Source organism: Ceratotherium simum, chromosome 17, assembly GCF_057802395.1.
Source record: "Ceratotherium simum simum isolate JZ-2026a chromosome 17, ASM5780239v1, whole genome shotgun sequence".
In the NCBI taxonomy this organism is placed as follows: Eukaryota; Metazoa; Chordata; class Mammalia; order Perissodactyla; family Rhinocerotidae; genus Ceratotherium; species Ceratotherium simum.
In genome coordinates, this window is record NC_141916.1 from 47,820,673 (window position 1) to 47,845,821 (window position 25,149).

Here is a 25,149-nt window from a genome sequence, read left to right on the forward strand (position 1 = left end):
TTATAACTAACTCTTTATGAGTAAGAGTAACTCTTACTCTTTATGGCTGTATCTCTGGAACACACTTGGTTGAAGGTTCATTTCTGGCATTTACCATAGCATCCTTTTTGTGTATTATTATTGACATTCTTCCTTTCTCCTCAGTAACCTGGTAAGGTCCTTGAGGGAAGGAATCATGTATTTTTATCTCTGAAAGACCCAAGGCACGTAAGTGCCTTATAGAAGTACACAAAACAGTTCTCCACAGACGTTCGCGGTTTCATATATTGAGAAATGCTCATATTTAGATAACTTCTGCAAACACACAATTGGTGCCCCTTGGCCTTGGCTAAAGATCCCCAACTTCTGAAAGCTCAGTGCCCAGTTACTCCATTCCACTTCCTCCAAAGTTCTGATTTAAATTTATTTCTTGGGCCGGCTCCGTGGCTTAGCGGTTAAGTGCGCGCGCTCTGATGCTGGCGGCCCGGGTTCGGATCCCGGGAGCGCCCCGAGGCACCACTTCTCCGTCCAACGTGAGGCCGAGTCCCACGTACAGCAACTAGAAGGATGTGAACCTATGACATACAACTATCTACTGGGGCTTTGGGGGGAAAAAACTGAATAAATAAAATCTTTAAAAAAAAAAAAAAAAATAAATAAATAAATAAATAAATTTATTTCTCACCAGAGCAAGAGACACACATTCTGTTCATATCTCTCCAAAGAAATGAACTCATTCCTGACTCTAAAGTAAACTTACGTCACCCATATTTGAAGATATGGGCCCTTCTTGTGCAAGTAGTGAATGAGGTCTTATCTATAAATCACTTGACTGCAGCCTTTGAAAATTCAGCAAAGGCAGTTATATGGAACTACAAGATAAAAGTGATACCAAAGGTCAACAATACCAAGAATTAAACTTTGTTCCTTTCCCTAGCAACTATGCAAAAATACACAAACAATATATCCCATCATCATGAAGTCAAAGCTTGATTGATCTAGGGTAATTAAATCATTTTTCAGCAAGCTCACTCCTTGGTTCTCTGACCCTTGGCCTCAAATTCACTGAGATAACATATCCGAATCCCAATATGACCATAAACACAAAGATTCCTATCACAGGGCTGAGGACGGGTTTCCACATTCCAAGTCCATCAAGCACGTGCGTCACTGCCTTTGTTGTAGAAGACATCCAAGTTATAAAAATTCAGACTTTTCCCACTACCCCTAAAGCACACAGCTGTGAAAACATCCTCCTTTATGGAACATATCAGTTGATAATATTCAAAAAAAATTATGTAATTATTTGTTACTCTTTTCTCATTCCTTGCTTCAGTGTCCCCTGAAACAGGAAGGAGCCCCACAGGCGACTAGGGAGAGATGGGGGATCCTGGGAAGGAAATCCCTGGTGTGCCCAAACCAAGGGGAGAGGAGCTGGGATTATTAAGGAGAAGCAAGTCCAAGCAATACACCTCCAGTCATGACACACACACTACCCACGTGACCCACTGATGGCGTAACCCAAAGACACAAACATCTTTTGAACAGAAATACATCTGATTTTATGATGGAATTAATATAAGTAAGTTAGGGAGACAGACTTGCAAACTGGTTAAATATACAGGCTTTAGAATTTAAACCCAGAACCTCAGTTTAAATCCTGGCTCTACCTTTAAAAGTTGTGTTACAGGAAAGGTCTTTAAACTTCTCTGAGCCTCAGCATCCTAATCTATCAAATGGTGAAAATGCTACCCCAAGAGGTTGTACAGGGACTAAAGGAGATAACATACATTAACACTTTTGTGCAAAAAAAAAAAAGAGAGAGAGAGAGAGACAGGAATAAAAAAAGATAAAGGTGGTTGTTATTATTATTAACAGAAAAGTGGGACTGTATATACCAAAACCACTGCATATATGCAACTTCTAAGAAATAATAATAAAATGAGTAGTACCTATAAATACTTTGGAACTTTTCTGTCCACCAAGTACAAAAACATGTGAAAAGTTTTTCTATCCTATCCTACCTGTGTTTACAATATAATTTTCACTATAAAGACAAGATAAAGCTAAATTATACTTTGGAAGAAAACAGAGACTAAAAGTAGGTCAAACATATGTTTGTTTTCATGTTAATTAGAGTACAAGCTAAAAGATAAATACATAAAGGTGAAATATTTCCAGAATTATTTTTAGGGAGCCTTTTATTAAAAAACAAACTGAACGATAAGTGAAAGTTATAGGAAATCAAACTTGGGCTTAAGTGAAGGAACCGCACTCAAACCAAGCAAAGCTGTCCAATAAAGGAGCAGACTGCCTTGCATGACAATGAGCTGCTTGAGATTAGATGTTCGGCAAGTCAAGGCTGGAAGTCTACTTTAATGAGATAGTCTGCAAAATACACTCAATTCAGGGACTCTGTAAGCAGTAGAGGACCAGATGATAAAACTTTAAATGTCCTTCCCAATTCTAAGATTCTACAATCCTTAAATACTACAATAAACAAACAACTTTCTGGTGTCTACAGTAGGGTAGAGTTTTCCTCCAACATTGTCCCTAATAAGAGAAGGATCTCCAAATTCACGGGAGAGACAGATTTGCCACTCAATTCAAATATGAGAGAAAGTGAATTAATGGATCTCATGACCCCCCAAACCATGTTGTTTTCCTCTGTCTTGACTGCTTTTTTTCCTCCCTGAATACCCTGCTTATAATCTATTCAAATTTCATAAATATTTACTAACCTCTTCTAGAAGTCTATCCCAAAGAAACAAAGAGAAAACTCAGAGAAAGATTTATGTACCAAGATTGTTTACTGCCAGTACTATTTTAATTCAAAAAAGTTCTCCAAGGGGAGCATGATTAAACTATAACACATTCATACAAAGAAATGTTATGCAGCTATTAAAATGGTGTTTTCAAATAATATTCAATAACATGGGAAATGCCACAATATAATTTTAAGTGAAAATATGATATAAAACGACAAATTCAGCATGATTCTAATTACAAAGTAAATGTATATCATATATATGTTTACACTAGAAGGAAATACACAAGAAATGTTAACAATGGCTATGTCTAGGTGGTGGAATTTTTAATTTTCTTTTTTGTAACTGTGTTTTCCAAATTATCTAAAATAATCATATATTTACTTTGTGATCACAAAAAAAAACCACATTATTTTTTTAAAATATGAGCAAAAAAAGATATGCTATAGTTATTGTGGATTTGTAACTCTGAAAGCAAAAACAAGTCCTTTAAAAGGAAGAAGCCTGGTATAAAAAAATAAGTTTGCATATGACCCTATGTTTGAGATGGTTGCTAAGCACAGTGCTGTCTTTAAATTAACCAGCAAACAAGGAACAGCTGGGACAATATCCAGTTTTATTGAGGATGTGGAACAACAGGAACTCTCATACATAGCCAGTAAGGATATCAATCAGGATAATCACTTTGAAGAGTAATTTTACTATATCTAGTAAAGCTGAGAATATGTGTCCCCTACTAGACAGCAATTTATTCCTTGTTACACACCCTAGAGAAAATTCTCATACATATGCACAAGGAGACATGTACAAGGAGGCCCACTGCAAAACTGTTTAATAGTGAAAAAATTTGAAACAACTCAAACATTAACAGGACAATGGATAAACTGTAAAATATTCATTCAATGGAATATTATAGAGCAGTTAAAAATGAGGCATACGTCAACATGAGTAAATCTCAAAAATATAAGCCAAAAGAAGAAGAAAATCTGACACGTTGATAAATGAAGACTCAAGTGTTTGTTATTTTTGCTAAATGCTGACATATTCCAAATGAAAAAAGAAATTTTAGGGGGCCAGCCCAGTGGTGCAAGTGGTTAAGTGCATGCACTCCGCTGCGGCAGCCCAGGGTTCGCCGGTTTGGATCCCAGGTGCACACCGACGCACCACTTGTCAAGCCATGCTGTGGCAGCATCCCATATAAAGTGGAGGAAGACGGGCATGGGTGGTAGCCCAGGGCCAGTCTTCCTCAGCAAAGAGAGGAGGATTGGCAGATGTTAGCTCAGGGCTGATCTTCCTCACAAAAAAAAAAAAAAGAAATTTTAGGTAGCAGCTGGCAATTTCTATTGAGGGCAAGGCTCTCTATCCACAGCAGTAATTCTTAAACTCTTTTAGGTCTGAGACCCCTTTGCAAATCTGATGGAAGCTATGGTTCCACTTCCCATGGAGGTTTATTATGCCAACATCACTCCACCCTCAGCCATCTTAGGAGACATTCAGGAAAACTTATACTCTCTCTTTAGCCATGCGGTTGACCAAGGTAACTTCTACTCACGGTAAGAGTTAGCAAGACTAGACAGTTAGGGGAGGGAGCGATACACTGGCTGCTCAGAAAGACAGCCTGTGACAAAACTAGACTTTCACTAAAGAAAGACTGCCAGAGTGTTTGACAACTAGCGAGAAAGCCAAAAACCCAGTGACACGCCCACAACTGAATGTTTTCAAAACTAATTTAAAAGGTTTGGGAAGCATTAAAAGAAATGTTCTTATTCTTAATTAATTAAGCCTTGGTGTGAAACCAAGATTATAAATTAAGCAGTGACTGATAATGAAGATTATTGAGATTTTTGTTCTTATTTCTCAAAACTTCCCTCTATTTGCACGTCTTATTTAATAACATTTAATTTGGCTAATTTTTATGCTAATATTTGGCTAATGTTTAAGCTTAGCTTTCCCAATAAAGCACTGTATTATCTGGAAAGTCCAGATGAATGGAAAAATATGACACTTCTGGTTAGTGACTCAGTTAACAAAGTCTAAAGAAAATGGCTGTTGAGACCAGGAAGCCACAATGAAAGCAATGGCTGACAGTATACCTCAATGGCTGGCTAAGTACCTAGACAGATTTCTGAAGGCAGAATCTTTTGAAGGCAAAGCTTAAAAACTCAAACCTACAAAGGGACAGTAAATACTATAATTCAATGTGCATGTGAAGCTCTTTAATAGATTTATCTCAGGCACGTTTTCCCCCTGGAAGTTCTATATCTGGGATACACAATATTTTCCTGGAAATACCAACATTGTAAGCTTAACAATGCCATGTAAAATCTCCAGTTTCTTTGTTATCACCTTTTATTATCTCCATGTCTTCCCTCTTTATATCCCAATCCAAATCTTTTCTTCGCACATGCCTCTTCCCCCACATTCTCTGTCCTGTTATGTACCCGAACTTATCTCCTACCCCTGCCTCTACTCCTGGGTTATATATTTGCTGCCTCTCAGAAAAAGAGGAACCATTCACAGAATTAAAGATTGGGGGAACAATAATAGGCTAGTTAAGAAGCCATTTCCACCTCACTCTTTTCTTTCTTGACAATGTCCTTCCCTGCCATCCATCTTTCCAAACTTTTTTTCCCAACAGTGTTTTTTATGAAATCTATTCTGAATGAAATCTATACTATATTATAAATGCACAACTTCCTAAGACTTTCCAAGACTTTTATGCAAAACAAAGAAACAATCAAAGAAAACCGTGCTGCTTAATAATACCGTAAAGCACACATTGGTTTTAGTTCTGTCCCCTCTCTGGGGTGTGGAGGGGGTGGGGGATTTGGAAGAATGAAGGCCTCTCTGGCTATCCGAGAGGGGAGGGGTATTACTGGTATTTAGTGGGAAGGGATGCTAATCATCCTCCAAAAGACAGGGCAGTCCTACACAATGAAGACTGGTCCACCCAAAATGCCAGTAGTGCCCCCAACCCACTCCCCCACTCTTGTTACGCAAGACTGGACAACAGACCTTCACTGAGCCAGATAACTCCAGCTAATTTCAATAAATATTTGGCTAATCTTGACACTTCTTGGCTTTTAGGAATATGTAAAATTGGCCATCAGGCCCAAAATCCCAGTGTTGCACAGAATTCTGGGAAGGGGAGGCAGGTAGTGGTGGCACATGCTCCAGGCTGCAGAACAACCTCCTGGTGTTTGGAAAACCTAATTAAAATGACTATGTTCTGAGTTTGATATCACTGTTACAGAGACGTCTTCACTCATACTTGATGCAGCTCTCTATTGAGCCAAAACAGCTACAGGGGCCATTCTTCCCTGAAAATGAGTCAAGGCAGTTACACAACCCTCCACAGGGATCCGTGCACAACAGCCTCGGAGGGAGTGTAGGAGGAGCCTGGTAAACATGTCTCCCCTTCATCAGTTCATGTTCCAACTCAGATTCCTCCCGAAAAAACAAACATGGCTTTTATATCATAGTAATTCTTTTGTAGCAAGCAACTCATTCTCACATTCCTGCTCCTGCTTATTTTTTCCCCATAATTCTTTACCCTTTGCCCGCAATCCCTCCTCCCCGCCATGTTGTACTATTTGTATGGAAAAAAAATTTAAGAGTTGCTTCTTGCCAAGTGTGACATCAACTCATTCTTATTTAGTGATGTCCAACAAGAACTTGCTCTCCCAAAACGTTTGCTCGTTTTGAAGCAACAAGGTTACTGACTGCATTTTGTTTTCCCTGTCACTTGTTTTTGATGCATTAGTGTATCTTCCAAAACAAATGACATAACACCTCATTTCCATGACCCAAGGCACTATACATGTATGTATACAAAGATCTTTTCACACTGCTTCAAGAAGACAAAGCATTGCCTCTGTTACCAAGAAGGAAAAAGATAATATGATAACGGTTAACTTGATAATTTAAACCTCCCTTTAAAAGATACCTCTGCTTTCAGTAACAAGAAAAAGCTATCAACATTAAAGAAAATGCAAGCCCAAAATTCTATTCTAGGTGAAAAACTTTTGTTACTTAGGGGGAAAAAAAAGAAGAAAAATGAATGACCCTTAAAATAGTAAGACAGACATGTTACACTCCTTCATGCTTAACAACACTTTGGCAAGGTACTACTTAATGAATAATTTTGTAAAGCCAACAATTTTATTCTACACATAAAATAAGCTAAAATTCCGAGTTATTTTCAGCTAGCTTATTGGAAAAAATGGTGCTGGTGTTCTTAACACGTGTCCAACTATGATGGAACTACTGAACGATGTCAGGTACTAATCCCTCCTCATGCAGTCTTCTTTAAAACCCTTTCCATTCCATTCCTCTGTTAATTAAAAGGCACAACTGGAAACAATATCAGTCTCTACTTCTCCTTCCTTTGGGGAATATTAGCAGCAAACCTCAATTATCAGAATGGAGAGGTTAATTCCCAGTGTGGGTTGGTGCTGGGCATGAGTGCCAATTCTGTCACATTCCAGTACTGGCTGACTAGGATGGCACCAAGGAACCTAATACACATACAAAATGTTGTGCAATGATGCTAACATTTTCCTGGCTCATTTCCTAGGATGTCAAGGCACTTTGGGGTTTCCAGGGCTACCCTAGAGAGTCAGTTCAGATCCAAAGCACTTAGATATACTTTCAATGGGTCACTCATAGCTCGGAAGTCTTCAGGTAGACAGCTAGCCCTGTTTGGAGGATTCCAAAGTCCTCAGAGATACAAGGTTTCAAATAAACTAGGAGAGGAACAAGAAAACATATACCTTCCTGGGGGCCTGCAACAATTTAACAGAAACAAGGGCAAAAAGACTATAGAGAAAAATAAGAAAAATCATAGGTTTGTGCGTCTGGGGTGTGTGTGTGTTTGGAGGGTGTGTGTGGGTGCGTGTGTGTTTTAGTGCTTCTGGGGTGTGTGTGTGTGTGTGTTTTAAGTCAGCCTGAAAAAGACAAAGGAAAAGGCCTTGAAAGTTGTAATTATAGAAAATGGCTCAGGTGACTTCATCCCACCCACACGCTTTTGATTTTCAACAAGTATGACGTGCGCTTTTTAAGTTACTGTTCCGGAAAGACTGCAGCTGTTCAGCACAGATTTCATGTGCTTAGTTAAGAACATTATTTTATCAACGTAAAGGTTAATGGCTGCTAAATGAGGGTAGCAATTTCCAACATGAGTACTATAAATTCATATTAACATTTACTCTGTTTAAAGATACAGACCCAGAAGGATGAATTGGCCCTTGGCATGAACCGTAAAATAATAATACAGAGATTCATAATTCCCCCAACTCCCATCCAAGATTTTTAGCTTCCCTTTATAAAACATTACATCTGTGTTTAAGCACATCAGCATAGAGGCATTTGCCATGACCGTAACACTGCATTTAATGGACCCACGGCAAATCAAGTCAGGAAAACAGAGCAAATGTTGAAAGACACCTGCCCCCCACAATCCCCACCCCACCCTATCCCCAGCACCACCTTCTGAAGTGTTCTCCACCACCAGAGGGGCACTAGATTGGAGCTAGGCACACCATAAGCGTGTGGCACCAAAATGACTCCTACTAGCTATGGTTTTGCAGGGCCAATTTAAAAAATTAATCTCCCTTCCCAATTCTGCCATCATTCTGCCTCCCCAAGAAAGCAACCCTATAGGGTTTTCCTTTTCCTTTATTTCCAACACCCAATCTGTCAAGTCCCGTCATTTCTTCCTTGAAAATATGCTCTTCCTTCCACTGTCCCCACCCTAGTCCAGACTTGCATCAGCTCATCACTAGAAAACTACAAGAGTCTCCTACCTGGTATGCCCATCCCTGGCTACTGTCACACCAATCATTCAAAAAACACAGATTTCATCGGGTCAACACCCTGCTCCCTATTGCAACAAACATAAAACTACAATTGTTTCTTACAGCATCTCCTCCAAATTCCTTTCCCTAGTTTTTAAGAGCATCCCTGATCTAGCCACAATTTAGCTTTCTAACCTTACTTCTTACTCCTCCTCAAGATGCACCTTTCTCTTGGATCAAGCAGTTATCTCACCGTCTCCACCCCACCTCCCCAAGAGCAGCATACTCAGGCCCACTTTGCTCACGTTATCCTCCCACCTGGGAATTCCTTCCTCCACCCCTCCCAACCCAAGCAAACACATCCCACCAAAATCCTGCCTGTTCTTTTAGACTCAGCTCAATTAATAATTCCACTACATAACTGTTTTCTACGACTACCGTGCACTTCTCCCAGCGTGATGAAAAGAACTGGGTCTTTGGAATATGACAGATCTGAGTTTAAATCTCTGTGGAAGCTGAACAAGTTGTCTAATCTCTCTCATTCTCATAGCTCAGTATTCTTACTTACAAAACGAGGATGATGTTAATACCTCCTTCACAGGACTGTTTTGAAGATTAAAAAGGACTCTGCATGAGCCAGCCCTGACGGCCTAATGGTTCAAGTTCAGCGCACTCCACTTTGGTGGCATGGGTTTGGTTCCCGGGCATGGAAAGACACTATTCTCTGTCAGTAGCCATGCTGTGGTGGCTCATAGAAGAACTAGAAGGACTTACAACTAGAATATACAAGTATGTACTGGGGCTTTGGGGAAGGGAAAAAAAAAAGGAAGATTGGCAACAGATGTTAGCTCAGGGCAACTCTTTCCCAGCAGAAAAAAGACTGCATGGAAAACAACTAGTGTAGCACTTGATACATGGTAAACAGGCATTCAACAAATGGTAGGTATTATAACATCATATATGAACACTATGCTTCTAAAATCCTAGACTTTAAGTCAATTACCGTGGGTTTTTTTTCTACTAGGTTGTAAAACTCCTGAAAAGCAAAAATAGTATCATATCCAGTTGCATCTCACTTATTTAATAATTTCAATTTCCCAGACAGCCAAGAAACAGGGAAAGGGCCTACAGGTCACCCAAATAATTATTAACAATTCCACGCATTAACGTCTATGTATTTTAGTAACAGGAAGCCCTTTGGACCGCCCCTCAAGACCTACTGATTTTTATTTTGGTTTCCAAGCCAACAGTAGCAAATTAGAGAGTGGTTGCTACTTGCTATCAGCAAGGGAGACAACAGAAAAACTATAAAAAGTAAATATACACACCTGATCTGTACAAAATTGTAAACAAAATCAAGTCTAGCAACCAAAGTTTCTGTTCTAACTGGGGAGTATTAGCAAGTATTGTTTCAGAGATAAAGTAGCCCTAATGTTAAAAAATATAGAAAGATACAAAGTTAAAATAATGGTGGTCTAAGTCCAATGATCATAATTGTTAAAGATAGAAGGAATTTTTGCACAATTAGAGCAATTATTTGTTGAGCCCCTGATGTATACAAACACATACTACACATAAGCCATGCTAGTCACATAAGTCAATCCTCCCATTAAGAAGGTAGGTATCAGGATCCTTATTTTAGAGGAGGAAAATGGGGCTCAGAGAGGTTAAGTGACTTGCCCAAGATCATATGGCCAATGTGTGACATTTTCTATCCCTGTACTAACTCCAAAGTCTGTGCTGTTTTCCCATTATGCCACACTGCCCCTCGACACTCTGTGAACTGCAAGAATTGATTCTACGTTATGAAAGAGGATCCTTCCAGTTCTGCTTAGACATACCTGGTAATGGTGAGTGCACCACTGCAAAACAGCATAGTGGTTATGAGCCCAGGCCTTTGAGACCAGTCAGATCTAGGTTAAGAACAGTTATTTGGCAACTTTCTAGCTGCACAATATTGAACAAATCAATTTCTCTGCACAACAGTTTCCTTATCTATAAAATGGGACAAAAAGTACCCATATGACAAGGCTGCTGCGAGGATTAAATGTGAGATGCTGCATGAAAAGTGCTTAGCTCATTGCCCAATGTATTGTAATTGCTCAATAAATATTACCATTAAAATAATTATTATAGAAAGTTCTTTACATCAAGCTAAACTCTACCTCCAAATAACATCTCCCCATTGGCCTTAGTTCTGATCACTGGGACTTCAGAAAAGTAGATCTAATACTCTATCTATTCAGTAGGCATTCAATATTAGAAGAGAGATGTGTTCCCTTAACTCATCTCTTCTCCAACCTAAAAACTCTTATCTGCTTCAAGACTTCTTTACACGACAAGGTTTCCAGACAACGACCTTCTGGTCACTCTATTCAGGGCATACCCTAGTTTATAAATATCTTCTTAAACATGACACCAGAACACTCTTGCAGGTATAGAGTGACCAGTGCCAAGCACTGGGCCTGAGACTACTGCTTCCACTTTCTGATCCTGATATCAATGAAAGCCCCCATTGAATTGCTGTTGAGCCTGTTTTCCCACATCCTGTCCTTATGCAATTGATTGTTTTTTATCTAAACGCAGGATATGACATTTATTGCTTTTAAATGCCATTGTGGTTTCAGCCCATCTTTCAAGTCTGTTGAGATCATTTTGAACCTTGGATCTGTCATCCATCATGTTAGATATTCCTTCGAACATTTTATTGTCTGCAGATTTGATTAATATGCCTCTACCTCTTTATTTAAGGTCAATCAACAAATCTTTAATGAGTGTCAAGTATGTCCAGGGTCCTTTGGTAACAGCTATGTCAACTGATAGGATGTTGATTAAGATAGAGGTCAAGGTCAAAACCCTGTGGCATCTTACCGGTGATCTTCTTGGGGGCTTATCTTGAAAATTTTTAGTTTGCAAAGACAAGGCTGATGGAGGCACAATAATAGTCTATAAATATTTTTAAAAGGAGTAAGCTCTGTAGGTACAAAGAGTTGGAACCAACAGATGGAATGTTACAGTGATGCACATTTTGGAATCATCTCCCCTTTTTCAATTGCCCCCTCCCCCCATCCCTCCTCTTTTTAATGGGAATACTTTTTTCTATGTCTAAGCTTCTGGCTCCTCTTCTGTTCTCCACAGTTCATTAAAGATGTCGGTTTAGTAATTTCATCTACAAATTCTTTCAGTTCCCTGGACTGGAGGGGTGGGGAAGGGGCAGAGGGATAGAGTGGGTATGAAGAGACAAGCGCCAGAAAACAATGCATTTTGATCAGCTAATTGCACTTACGTCTTCTACATGGGATTTTAGCTACTCCTTTGTTCTATCATTTCCAGTTAATTACCTTGCTTCTTGACAGAAAATATGGAAGCAAAGAGCTGTTAAATAGTTCTACTCTGTCATACATTAACATGACCTCAGCTGGCACAAGAAGATGACTCCATGTACTTCCTGCTGCTTTGGCTCTCAAAATAGCTTTTTGTATTTCTAGTTATCCTTCATGCCCCTCACCTCAGAAGCCTCTGTTTATCCTAGCTTTTATATATTCTGACACTATTCATTCAAGTCCATATCACTTTTTTATACCTGTCTTTGGTTACATTTGCTTCTTTCTACATTTAGGACACATACTTTTAAAACTAGAGCATTTTGGAATGTTCTCTGCCCAGTCACAGTGATCCCTTCAAATATCTTACCTTTTCCTTTTTTTTTTTTTTTTTTTTTTTAAAGATTTTATTTATTCATTTTTTTCCCCCCAAAGCCGCAGTAGATAGTTGTATGTCATAGGTTCACATCCTTCTAGTTGCTGTACGTGGGACTCGGCCTCGCGTTGGACGGAGAAGTGGTGCCTCGGGGCGCGCCCGGGATCCGAACCCGGGCCGCCAGCATCAGAGCGCGCGCACTTAACCGCCAAGCCACAGAGCCGGCCCTATCTTACCTTTTTCTTTCTCACCATAATGATTTGTGTAAAGATGTATCATATCAATTTAGAGAAAGTAAAAAAGATGATGAAGGAGATGGTTTGAGACAAACTTACATTCTAGTGGGGTGAAACATTAGAAAATAATTTGCTTTACAAGAGCAAAGATTTCATATTTTGCTTAGAGGCTCACCTACCAGAACAGTGCCTAGAGCTCAGAGTAGCCATTCAAATATTTGTTGAATAAAAGAACAATCAAAATCTTAAAGAATGGTAAGATTTTATCAGGCTGCAATGGAGAAGATAGCTTTCAGATAGAACAGCATGAGCAAAGGCATGGAGGTGCTAAAGCAAAGGAAGCAGTCCAACCTGGAGCTCAAAACACATGGCACGCAGTGGGAGATAAGCATAGAAACACTTCTTGAGATCTTCATGTCAAGCTGAGGAGCTCAGATCTGAATCCAGAAGGCTGTGTGGAGCAACCATTCTCAGCAGGTATCACATAATCTAAGCAAGGCTTAAGAAAGATTCTGTCAGAGGCGGGCGAAATTAATTAGAATTATAAATGTTCATTAAAAATGTAGTTACTTGTACAGGCCTAAGGAAAAAACTCTGGCTAGGGAGAGTTAATATCTTTCTACATACTTTCTATCGGAACCCCGAGTATTCGCCTCAACAACCTGTGTTCTGTCCCCATGTTGGAAGGACTAAGAGTCAATGAGTGTTACCAAAACAAAAGTAGGGATAAAACATAGCCAAAATAAAGAGTCTCTAGAACTGTAGCTTCTTGCCAGAATTTACTGCAAGTCGAAGGGGACTGGCTTCAACTTGCTAAAAGAATGGCTTAGTTGTCTAACCAAAGAGAGTTAGGCTCATATCTGGGAACATTTTTTTCACGTCCATGGAACACTTTTAATGTGTGAGGCTGCCTTGATATTCTGTTTCAATCTCTTCCAGTATATTGGCAGGAAATGGAAAGAACAGCAGAATGATAAAGCCTATGTGGCCACAATGTTAATGTTAGCCTTCCTCCAGCCCTCAGATCAGACTTCCAAATGACTCTTACCTTTTCTTATGTGTGCCCCTTATGCGTCTGGTTTCCTTTTCATAATTATTCATGCCTTGTCCTGTTTTCTCTTATTGCATTGCTATGGAGCACTGCCTGACACAGTGGTTTTACTAATAGGCTTATCTACTACTGCTCAATGACCAAAGCCAAAGAAAACAGTGGATGTCATGATTAAATTTATTTTATCTTCTTTATTTACAGACCTATCTCTTTTGCTTTTGGATATTAACTATCCCAGGCTAGCAGTTCCTCTTTGTTGATTTCATGCAGTCTAAATTAACAGCAGCCATGACACTACTATCCTATTTAGGTTTGGGGCAGGTCTTAAAATAGAAGTTTTACTCTCCCTTCAATGGTGTGATTTTTCTCTCTCTAGTCACTGCCACCATATGTTTGGCAACTGTGGTCCATAATATGGTTCAAAGTCTCAGAAAACATCTCAACATTTTAAATAAGTACTGTACTAATAATAAATATACATAGTGGCAACACATAGGATACCATAATAAATACTGCATTGATATATATAATAAAACATGGTGTTAATAAAAAGATACTAAAAGGAGTTTCAGTAAATTTTACAATACTGGACATTACTTCTCACTAATTACATATAAGATGGCAATCTTGTTATCCCCAAAAATAATAAATAGAAACTAGAAAACAAAAAACTATCCTTAACAGATGGCAAGAGTTCTGTGTCTGTTGACTATGATATGGCATGAGCTCTCCTCTGGTTCTCTGCTCTGGGTTCTGTCTTGTTAAACATTTTCCAATGACATGAATGAGGTCATTCATAGTATGTTAATCATGGGGGTTCAAAAAAAGCCTCAACAAGCTAGAAGCACAGGTTACAACATCTGACACTGAACTACAGATGATTGTCAAGTCTTGCACTGAAGGTCCAAAAAACTATCCAGAGAAATACAGAATGAGGGAGGTGTGGCTTAACACCAGCACATGTGAAAAAGACTGTAGGGTTTTAGATGATTCAACGTGACTCAACTGCATGTGGCTGCCAAATACACGACTTCAAACTTGGGCTGTATTACAAGAAATGCAGCATGCAAAGCAAGGCAGAAGATCCAGTTCACACCTGGAATACTCTGTTCAGTGCTACGGGTCACACTCTAAAAGGGCCAAAATGGAGTAAATTTAGGTTTCAGATCAGAGGGCTGGGTGACACAAAATTATGTTATACAAGGAACTGAAACTGTCAGCCTAGAGAAGAGACTGTTCAACTTTTAAATGAGCACATATTACTTTTATGATCAGAATAAAGATATTTCCATTTTGGAGAAAAAATATTTAAATAATGCCCAGTGTTGAAGAGGATATTATATGAAACTGCTATGTTCAGACAATGCCGATCTTGCTATGAATTGGTTTATTAAACTTTTGGAAAACAATCCCGCCAACATTGTTAGAGCCATAAAACTATCGTTATAGTGGCTTTATAGACAAACTATGGTAGATTCATAAGATGGAATACTGATCAGCAAAAAAAAGGAACAAACTACTGATATAGCCACATGGATGAATCTCAAATGTGTTATGCTAAGTGAAAAAGCCAGACTCAAAAGGCCACCTACCATATGATTCCATTTAAATGACATTCTGGAACAGGCAAAACTATAGGGACAGAAAACAGATCAACTGTAGTCAGAAGTTGAGGTGAGGGCCGGCCCCGTGGCTTAGCGGTTAAGTGCATGCCCTCCGCTACTGGCGGCCCGGGTTCGCATCCCAGGCGCACACTGACACACTGCTTCTCCGGCCATGCTGAGGCCGCGTCCCACATACAGCAACTAGAAGGATGTGCAGCTATGACATACAACTATCTACTGGGGCTTTGTGGGGCGGGGGGGAAAGGAGCAGGATGGGCAATAGATGTTAGCTCAGAGCCAGTCTTCCTCAGCAAAAAGAGGAGGATTAGCACAGATGTTAGCTCAGGACTGATCTTCCTCACAAAAAAAAAAAAGAAGAAGTTGAGGTGAGAGGTGAAACTGACCACAAAGGGACACAGGAGAAGTTTTGGGGAACAATGGAACAATTTTATATCTTGATTGTTAGGGTGGTTACACAACTGTGGAGAAACATCAACATTCATAGAACTATACATTAAAATGGGTAAATTTTACTGTATTTAAATTATATCTTAATTTTAAAAAAACAAAAAGGGAAAAAAGAGAAAATCTTGAAGACAGCCAGAGAAAAGAGATACACTACATGCAGAGGAACAAAGATAAGAATTATCTTTTAAAAATTAAGGAGAAATAAAGACTTTTTCAGACCAACAAAAACTGAAAGGATTCATTACCAAAAGATCCATACTACAAGAAATGTTAAAGGAAGTTCTTCAGGCAAAAGGAATATGACATCAAATAGAAACTTGGCTCTATATAAAGAGATGAAGATCTCCAGAAATGGCTGAAATGAAGGTAAACATGAAATATCTTTTTTCTTATTTTTAATAGCTCTAAATGATTGTCTAAAGCAGGGGTCAACAAAATATGGCTGCAGGGCCAACTCTCACCCACTTCCTGTTTTGCGAGTAAAGTTATACTGGAGCACAGTAACACCCGTTCTTTTCTGTATTGTCTACGGCTGCTTTCACGCCACGACCAGAGTCGAGGAGCTGAGACAAAGGCCAGATGGCCCACAATGCCTAAAATACTTATTATCGGGCCCTTGACAGAAAAAGTTTGCTGCCCCTGGTCTAAAGCAAAAATAGCAATGTATTGTGGGTTTACAGCACATGTAAAAGAAAAATGTATAACAACAATAGCACAAAGTATGACGAGGAAATTGGAGTATAAAAACCTTCCTGTGATAAAAACCCTACACTATATGCGAAGTGGTGATTAATTAAAGATGTGTATTATAAACCCTAGGGCAACCACAAAAAATATTTGAGATTGAAATAATAATCCAATAGTGGAAATAAAAATTGGATCATAAAAGGATTCGATTAATGCTAAAGTAGATGGGAAAAAGGAATAAAGAACAGACGGAACAAATAGAAAACAGCAAGATGGAAGAGTTTAATCCAACTATATTAAAATTACATTGATGGAAGAAAGCTAAAGATATTGCTTGAAAGACAGAGATTTTCAACATGAATAGCAAAGCAAGACTCAACCATATGCTGGCTACAAGAAACCCACTTTATTTTTTTTGTGAGATCAGCCCTGTGCTAACATCTGCCAATCCTCCTCTTTTCTTTGCTGAGGAAGACTGGCCCTGGGCTAATATCCGTGCTCATCTTCCTCCACTTGATATGGGATGCCGCCACGGCATGGCTTGCCAAGCAGTGCGTGGGTGCGCACCCGGGATCCGAACTGGCAAACCCCAGGCCGCCACAGTGGAGCACACACACTTAACCGCTTGAGCCACCAGGCCGGCCCCAAGAAACTCACTTTAAATATAAACACATAGCTAGATTAAAAGCAAATGGATGGGACAGGTAGGACTTCTTGCTATAGCCAAGTAAGGCCATCAACAAAGCCTCTCTATAAAAAACAACCATAAAGCCAGACAAAATTCATAAAAACAACCATTGTGAGGCCTGAGAAATCAAGCAAAGGCATACAATAATCTGAGAAGCACTTATGTCTAAAAAGCAGATCAACTACTGTAAGAACAGTAGGAATCTGTGGCATTCTGACCTGGGGCTTGTCCCATCCCTCCTGCCTCAGTTGAAGGAGATGTTGTGCCACAATGGGGCAGGTTATAAGAATAAGCAGCTTTTGAGCCAGGCTTGATGGCCTAGCAGTTGAAGTTTGGCGTGCTCCGCTTCGGCAGCCAGAGTTCGGTTCCCAGGCGCGGAACCATGACACTTCTCTGTCAGTAGCCACGCCGCAGTGGTGGTGGCTCACAGAGAAGAACTAGAAGGACCTACAACTAGAACATACAACCATGTACTGGGGCATTGGGAAGGGAAAAAAAAAAAGAGAGGAAGATTCGCAACAGATGTAAGCTCAGGGCGAATCTTTCCCAGCCAAAAAAAAAAAAGAGGGGCTGGCCCCATGGCATAGTGGTTAAGCTCAGCGCACTCCACTCTGGCAGCGCGGGTTCACGGGTTCAGATCCCAGGTGTGGACCTACACTACTTGTCAGCCATGCTGTGGTGGCAACCCACATACAAAATAGAGGAAGACTGGCACAGATATTAGCTCAGGGCTAATCTTCCTCAAGCAAAAAAAGAAGAAGATTGGCAACGAATGTTAGCTTAGGGTGAATCTTCCTCAGCAAAAAAAAAAAAAAAAAAAAAAAGAATAAGTAGCTTTTCTGTTGCAGTAGGAAGAGGCTCACTTGATTTGGAGCAGTGAGTAACACCCATCACCAGCAGTGATATCAGTGGAATTGACTATTTCAGAGATGGGCAAATGGGAAGGGCCAAAAGCTCTGCTAGCACAAGGGTGTGATCATGGTTAGGGCAAGTTTATTTTTGGGTGAGAATGTGTGCCTTTACAGCAAAGACCCAAGAGAGTCCAACCAGTCACACACTCCTGGCTGACAATGAGGCTGTGTGCATGCCAAGAGGAGAGGTGAAAGGGCTCACCAGAATGTAAAAGATGGGCGAGACTTGAAAACAACCTGAACTTTGAGTGTGTTACTTACCCACACACAGATCCACTGACAGATGACAGAAACCTTACTGGATCAAGGTGGTTGAGTATAACCTCAGTTCAATCACTCACTGACTAGTAACCCATGAAGACATAGGGACAACCCTTAGGAAAGCAGACTTAAAAATAAAAACAAGTTTAAAAAATGAGCAGAGACATCAATGGCCACAAATCACAGGGAAAAGAGATTTCATAGGTTTAGCAAGCATGTTACTCAACAAAGATACGACGAACAAATAAAAAAGTAAAAACAGGATATGTTAATTAGCTTGATTGTGGTGATTATTTCACAATGAATATGTATACCGAATCATCAAATTGTATACCTTAAATATACACAATTTTTAATTGTCAAATATCCTTCAATTTAAAGAAAAAAAACAACAAAAATCTTGGGGCAATCAGAATCCAGAGCTGCTATAATATATTTTCTAAAAGGTCCAGTTCTCAACAAAAAATTACAAGACATACAAAGAAACAGGGAAGTGTAACTCATACTCAAGAAAAAAGCAGCCAATAGAAACTGTCTCTGAGTATCCCAGATACTGGATATAGCAGACAAAAATTTCAAAGAAGTTATTATATATAAGTTCACAGAACTACAGGAAATCATAATGAAAGAAAGAAAAGGATGACAACAATGAATCTACAAAGAGGGATTCTCCACAAGGAGACAGAAATTCTGAAGTTGAGAAGTACAATAACTGAAATGAAAAATTCACTAGAGCAGTTCAACAGCAGTTTTGAGATGAGAAAAAATCATTGAACCTGAAAATGAAATTATCTAATCTTAATAACAGTAAAAGAAGACTGAAGAAAAATGAACAGAGCTTCAGAGATCTGTGCAACAACATCAAGCATATCAACACAAAGACAATGGGAATCCTAGAAAGAAAGAATAAAAAAGTGTACTAAATTTGATGAAAAATATTAACCCACACATTCAAGAAGCTCAATAATCTCCAAGTACGAAAAATACAAAGAGATCAACACTTAGATATATAACAAACTGTTGTAAGCCAGAGTCAAAGAGAAAACCTTGAAAACAGCAAGATAAAAGTGACTTATCTGAAACAATGGAGGTTAGAAGAGAGATGAATGACATACACAAAGTACTGGGGAAAAAATTTTGTCAACCAGGAATTCCATATCCTGCCAGTTTATCCTTCAAAACTAAAGATAAAATAAAACATTCCCAGATAAACACAGAAAAATTCATTGCTAATAGAACTATATTACAAGAAATCCTCAAAGTTTCTTCAGGCTGAAAGAAAGTGACACCAGTTGGTGACTTGAAGCCGCAAGAGAAACTGAGAAACACCAAAAATAGTAAATATGTGGGTTAATATAAAAGATTCCATAGATGTTTTTACTAATTTCTTCTCTTAACTTCCTTGAAAGATGTAAACATTTTTAAAGCAATAACTATGACAATATATTTTTGGGTTTACAATATATATTTTTAATATATTTATATTTTTAGATATAGATATATAGATAGATATTATATATGATGTTATACAGATAAATATTATAGATATTATATATGATAATAGCACAAACGAGGGGAAAAGAATAAAGCTATATTGGAGCAAAGCTTATATATTTTACCAGAATTAAGTTAGTATTAATCTGAAGTAGATTCTGACAAATTAAGATGCATATTATAACCCTTAGAGCAACCAATAAGAAACAACTTCAAAAAATATATAGTTGGGGCCGGCCCCGTGGCACAGCAGTTAAGTGCGCGCTCCGCTGCTGGCGGCCTGGGTTCAGATCCTGGGCACGCACCGACCCACCGCTTGTCAGGCCATGCTGTGGCAGCGTCCCACATAAAGTGGAGGAAGATCGGCACGGATGTTAGTTCAGGGCCAGTCTTCCTCGGCAAAAAGAGGAGGATTGGCATGGATGTTAGCTCAGGGCTGATATTCCTCACACACACACACACAAATATATACATATAGTTAAAAAAAATCAACAGCAGAGTTAAAACAGTACACTAAAAATATTTATTTAATATGAAAGAAGGCAGTCAAGGAGGAAAGAGAGGAACAAAAGAGGTAAGAATAGAATATATAGAAAAGAAACAGCAAAAAGGCAAATTCAAGTCCAAAACGCAGAGAGTAGGCAGAGAGCGTTAGACTGGATAAAACAGCAAGATCCAACTACATGCTTTCTATAAGAGATACATCTTAGATTCAAAAACACAAATGTGTTGAAAGTAAAAGGATGAAAAAAGATAAATACTATATAGAGAACTATAGGTGAGTGGCTATATTAATATCAGATAAAACAGATTTTAAGACAAAAAGTATTATTAGAGACAAAAGACATTTCATAATGGGGGAACGGCCTGGTGGTGCAAGCGGTTAAGTGCACGCGCTCTGCTGCGGCGGCCTGGGGTTCACCAGTTCGGATCCCGGGGGTGCACCAATGCACCACTTGGCAAGCCATGCTGTGGCGGGATGCCATATAAAGTGGAGGAAGATGGGCATGGATGTTAGTCCAGGGCCAGTCTTCCTCAGCAAAAAAAAAAAAGAGGAGGATTGGCAGATGTTAGCACAGGGCTGATCTTCCTCACACACACACAAAAAAAGACATTTCATAATGATAAAGAGTGACTACATCAGGAAGATATAATAATTATAAATGTACAATATAGCCTCAAAAAAATGAAGGGAAAACTGACAGAATTGAGAGGAGCAATAGACAATTCAACAATAACAGGTGAATAATTCAGTACTTTACTCTCAATAATCGATAAAGCTAAACAGAAAACTAGTAAGGATACAGAACAACTGAACATTACCAACCAATTTGACATAACTGACATATATAGAACACTCTATCCAATGACTGCAGAGTACACAATCTTTAGAAGTGCACATGGTTTACACCTTTCACAAAAATTAACTCAAAACGGATCAAAAACCTAAAGGTAAAATGCAAAACTATAAAACTCCTAGACAACAACAAGAGAAATTCTATGTGACCTTGGGTTTGGTGATGACTTTTTAGATACACCATCAAAAGCACAATCCATGAAAGAAAAAATTGGACTTCATAAAATAAGTTAGACTTCATTAAAATTAAAAACTTTCTGTTCGTGGGCTGGCCCCGTGGCTTGGTGGTTAAGTGCACGCGCTCCACTGCTGGCGGCCCGGGTTTGGATCCCGGGCGCGCGCCGACGTACCGCTTCTCTGGTGATGCTGAGGTCGCGTCCCATGTACAGCAACTAGAAGGATGTGCATCTATGACATACAACTATCTACTGGGGCTTTGGGGGGAAAAAAATAAATAAATAAATAAAAAAGAAAACAGCAGGTCCTTCCAAAAAAATAATAAAAAAAAAATAAATAAATAAAAACTCTCTGTTCTGCAAAAGACACTAAGAGAATGAAAAGATAAGCCACAGAACATCGGCAACACACCTATGTGATGAAGGACTAGTATCCAAAATATACAAAGAACTCTTAAAACTCAACAATAAGAAATTAAACTACCCAATTAAAAAATGGGCAAAAGAGGGGCCGGCCCGGTGGGGCAAGTGGTTAAGTGCGCACGCTCTGCTGCAGCAGCCCAGGGTTCGCCGGTTTGGATCCTGGGCACGCACCGACACACCGCTTGTCAAGCCATGCTGTGGCGGCATCCCATATAAAGTAGAAGAAGATGGGCATGGATGTTAGCCCAGGGCCAGTCTTCCTCAGCGAAAAAAAAAAAGAGGAGGATTGGCAGATGTTAGCTCAGGGCTGATCTTCCTCACAAAAAAAAAAAAAAGGGGGGCAAAAGATCTGAACAGACACCTTACCAAAGATGATATACAGATAGCAAATAACCACATGAAAAGATATTCAACATCATATATCATTAGGGAATTGCAATGATAAGACACCACTACGAACTTATTAGAATGGGTAACATCCAAAACAATGACACCACCAAATGCTGGTGAGGATGTGGAGCAACAGGAACTCTCATTCACTGCTGGTGGAAATGCAAAATGGTACAGTCTCTTCGGAAGACAGCAATTTCTTACAAAACTAAACATACTCTTAACATACGATCAGGAATCATGCTCCTTGGCATTTACCCAAATGAATCGAAAACTTAATGTCCACGCAAAAACCTGCACATGAGTGTTTATAGCAGTTTTATCACAACTGCCAAAACTTGGAAACAACCAAGACGTCCTTCAATAGGTGAACGGATAAACAAACTGTGGTACATCCAGACAATGGAATATTATTCAGCAATAAAAAGAAATAAGCTAAAAAGGCTACGTACTGTATGATTCCAACTATATAAATTCTGAAAAGGAAAAATTATGGACACAGTAAAAAGATCAGTGGTTGTCAAGGGTTCTGGGAATAGGGAGGTAGGGATGAACAGGTGGGATTTTTTAGGGCAATAAAGCTATTCTGTATGATACAGATGTAATGGTGTATGCATGTCATTATACATTTTTCAAAACCCATAAAATGTACAACACAAAGAGTGAATCCTAATGTAAACTATGGGCTTTAGTTAATAACAATGTATCAAAATGGTATCCTCAATTATAAAAAATGTACCACATTAATGCAAGAATGCTAATAATAGGGAAAACTGGAGGGGGAGTGGTTAAGGAAGTACATGGGAACTCTAGTACTTCCCACTCAGTTTTTCTGTAAACCTAAAAAACTGCTTTAGAAAATAAAATCTATTAATTTTTTTCAAGTGCACATGGAACATTTTTCAAGATAGACCATACACTGAGCCATAAAGCAAGTCTCAATAAATAGGATTTAAATCCTACAAAGCATATTCTCTGACCATAATGAAATTTTTTTAAATTATAAATCAAAAATCAAAAAAAGTTTGGGAAATCCCAAAATATTTTTAACTTCAACAACATACTTCTAAATCACCCACTGGTCAAAGAAGAAACCAAAATAGAAATTAGAAAGTGTTTTGAACTGAATGAAAATGAAAACACATATCAAAATTTATGAGACACAGCTAAAGCAGTGCTTAGAGGAAAAGTTATAGCTTTTAAATGACTATTTCAAAAAAAAGAAAGATGTCAAATGAATAAACTAAACTTATACCTCAAGAAACTAGAAAGAGATGTGCAAATTAAATCCAAACCAAGCAGAAAAAAGAAAAATAATAAAGATTACAGTAGAAAGCAATGAGAAAACACAAAAATAGAGGAAATCAACGACACCAAAAGTTGACTCACTGAATAAATCAACAAAACTGATAAATCTGTAGCCAAATTGATAAGAAAAAAGGAGAAAAGACTCAAATGATCAAAATCAGGAATGGAAGAGGGAGATCACTATTGACCTCACAGAAAGTTAGAGGATTAAAAGGGAATATAGCGAAAAACTTTATGCCAACAAATTAGATAACTTAAACGAAATGAACAAATTCCTAGAAAGACAAAAATTATCAAAACTGACTTGAGAAAATCTAGACTTATACCAAGTAAAGAAAATCTCAGGCCCAGTAGCATCCCTGTGAATTATATCAAATATTTAAAGAAAAAATAATAACAATCCTTCACAAACTCTTTCAGAAGAGAGAGGAAGAAATACTTCCCAACTGATTTTATGAATCCAGTATTACTCTCATACCAATGGCATCACAAGAAAAACAAAACAAAAGCTACAAACTAATCCCTTGTTTATGATAGGTCAAAAAGGTCTGAATGTCCATGGGGCCGGCCCGGTGGTGTAGCGGTTAAGTGCGTGAGCTCCACTGCGGTGGTCCCAGGTGCACACCGACCCACCGTTTGTCAAGCCATGCTGTGGCAGTGTCCCATATAAAGTAGAGGAAGATGGGCAGGGATGTTAGCCCAGGGCCAATCTTCCTCAGCAAAAAGAAGAGGAGTGGCATCAGATGTTAGTTCAGGGCTGATCTTCCTCACAAGAAATAAAAAAAAGGTCTGAATGTCCAGATATGTGCATGCAAACTTTCCTTATATTCTAAACTTTTAAAGTACAGGAGTGTGTGCACATATATGTATATATTTTTGTGTGTGTGTGTGTGAGGAAGATCGGCCCTGAGCTAATAACATCTGCCAATCCTCCTCTTTTTTTTGCTGAGGAAGACTGGCCCTGGGCTAACATCCATGCCCATCTTCCTTCACTTTATATGCGACGCCGCCACAGCATGGGCTTGACAAGCGGTGCATTGGTGCGCGCCCGGCATCCGAACTGGCGAACCCAGGCCGCTGCAGCAGAGCGCGCGCACTTAACCCGCTTGCGCCACCGGGCTGGCCCCTGAGTATATATATTTTTAAAGTATGCTTTATTGAGGATTTTAAAAATTTCCAAGGTTATAAGTATATAGAAAATTCATGCATTGATTTTAGAACCTAATTATGCCCAACACCTCTACAAACAGGAGACGTTCCTCCACTGCTGTTCTGTGCCCACAGGTAATTAATCTAAGTTAATATGATGAAATATATAAGGAAGGCCCATAGGCAGAATTCTGTAAGAAAGCATTTTTTATTGAAATATAGGCTATGAGTTGATGGTAAAGCCCTGGGAAGCCTCATTAGATTACTGTGAACATCCTGAAAAAGGGGGTGAGGGTATTAAATAACAGTTTGCAGAGTCAAACTTCAAGTGGCTTAAAAGGCCAGGACATTGGGGAAATTTATCTATTAACTACAATATGTGTAGAGGTGTTAAAATGGACTCAGGGTCCTCAGAAGTTCTACTTCCCTGTGTTCAAGGGAACTCATCTTGCCTTAAGTCATCCTAGTAGTCTATCCTAAAAATTCTACAAGGTAGGAGATTCTAAAACCTTTCTTCTAACACCTGAGCTCTCAAGAAAATTTAGTCCAAATATGGAATCGTAATCTTTTCTAAGACAGTATTATATTTTAAAACTTTTTATTTTTAAAATAATTTAAGAAAATTTGCATAAAGTATATGGTTCCTATACATCCTTCAACAGCTTCCCCTAATATTAACATAGTACGGAACCATAGTACAATTGT

General features: G+C 38.8%; 1 protein-coding gene across 2 annotated transcripts in view; it reads right to left on the reverse strand.

Moving 5' to 3' along the window:
• Nucleotides 1-25,149, reverse strand: part of BORCS5 (BLOC-1 related complex subunit 5) — an 87,627-nt gene that overhangs the window by 44,572 nt on the left and 17,906 nt on the right. The window lies entirely within an intron of this gene.